General features: G+C 44.8%; 1 protein-coding gene across 1 annotated transcript in view; it reads right to left on the bottom strand.

The window, feature by feature from the left end:
* PRR14L (proline rich 14-like) overlaps positions 1-1,707 on the bottom strand; it is a 73,071-nt gene that overhangs the window by 33,912 nt on the left and 37,452 nt on the right. The gene's annotated exons all lie outside the window — the stretch shown is intronic.

Raw genomic sequence — 1,707 nt, 5'->3', positions numbered from 1 at the left:
CAGGCATCCGCCACCACGCTCGGCTAATTTTGTACTTTTAGTAGAGACAGGGTTTCTCCATGTTGGTCAGGCTAGTCTGGAACTTCTGACCTCAGTTGATCCGCCCACCTTGGCCTCCCAAAGTACTGGGATTATAGGCATGAGCCACCACACGCCTGGCCTATTTTTTTTTTTTTTTGGAGACGGAATCCTGCTCTGTTGCCCAGGCTAGAGTGCAGTGGCGTGATCTCGGCTCACTGCAACCCCCGCCTCCTGGGTTCAAGGGATCCTCCTGACTCAGCCTCTGAGTAGCTGGGACTACAGGCAAACGCCACTATGCCTGACTAATTTTTGTATTTTTTTGCAGAGACAAAGTTTTGCCATGTTTCCCAGGCTGGTCTCAAACTCTTGGACTAAAGAGATCCATCTGCCTTGGCCTCCCAAAATGCTAGGCTTACAGGCATGAACCATGCATCCCGCCTGAACCAGCCCACTTTATTGACACACAATGATTCTACGTTAGAGACACACAATGAACAAGGCCCTCCTAAGTTATTTGGAATATTAAGGCTTTTTGATGTCTAATCTTTCAACTATAGCATTCAATAGTAAGGGCAAATTAAAAAGTATTTTGTTTACTTAAATAATTACAAAGAGGAGGATTTATCTATCATGTCTATAGCAGCTTTTTAGGGATTCTTTTTTTTTTTTTTTTTTGAGACAGAATCTCGTTCTGTTGCCCAGACTGAAGTGCAATGGCGTGATCTCGGCTCACTGCAATCTCTGCCTCCCGGGTTCACACCATTCTCCTGCCTTAGCCTCCCAAGTAGCTGGGACAACAGGTGCCTGCTGCCACGCCCATCTAATTTTTTGTATTTTTAATAGAGACAGGGTTTCACTGCGTAGCCAGGATGGTCTCGTTCTCCTGACCTCGTGATCCGCCCGCCTCGGCCTCCCAAAGTGCTGGGATTACAGATATGAGCCACCACACCCGGCCAGGGATTTTTAAGCTGAGTAGTTTAACTCTAGACTTTTTCTTCTCTTTTTTTTCTCTATTTTCAATTGGAAGGTATCATGATATTGATGAAACTATTTCCAACTATTCTCAATGATCACACCACAAGAACTCCTTCCCAGTTCACTTTAAGTTCTATAAATCCTAAAACTGAAGTAGGTAAATGCCAATTTTTGAAGCCTCTACATTGCCAAAAGAAAGGCAGGGGTTCATAAACCAGATCTGGTGATACCTATGTAATTTATTCATTAACTAAAAATATATTTATTCTGCGTCCTCTATATATCAAACAGAGTTAGGTGCTGGCTGTTTAATGCTTTGTAAAGAAGATAATGTTACAAGCGATTATGTGTTACTATTTATAGTCTTTCACTTGTAATGGGTGTTTGTTTTCTGCAAGGTGGATGCAAGAGTAGAAAAGATTCAGCTGGGCGTGGTGGCTAGCACCTGTAATCTCAGCACTTTGGGAGGCCAAGGTGAGAGGCTCACCAGATGTCAGGAGTTCGAGACCAGCCTGGCCAACATGGTGAAACCCCGTCTGTAATAAAAATACAAAAATTAGCCAGGCGTGGTGGCAGGCGCCTGTAATCCCAGCTACTCAGGAGGCTAAGGCAGGAGAATCACCTGAACCCGGGAGGCAGAGGTCGCGGTGAGCCAAGATTGCACCACTGCATTCCAGCCTGGGTGACAAGAATGAGACTCTGTCTCAAAAA

This window comes from Mandrillus leucophaeus, unplaced genomic scaffold (assembly GCF_000951045.1).
Source record: "Mandrillus leucophaeus isolate KB7577 unplaced genomic scaffold, Mleu.le_1.0 Scaffold2, whole genome shotgun sequence".
Classification (NCBI taxonomy): domain Eukaryota; kingdom Metazoa; phylum Chordata; class Mammalia; order Primates; family Cercopithecidae; genus Mandrillus; species Mandrillus leucophaeus.
The sequence above is the reverse complement of the archived record's forward strand: the minus strand, read 5'-3'. Positions and strand labels throughout refer to the sequence as shown.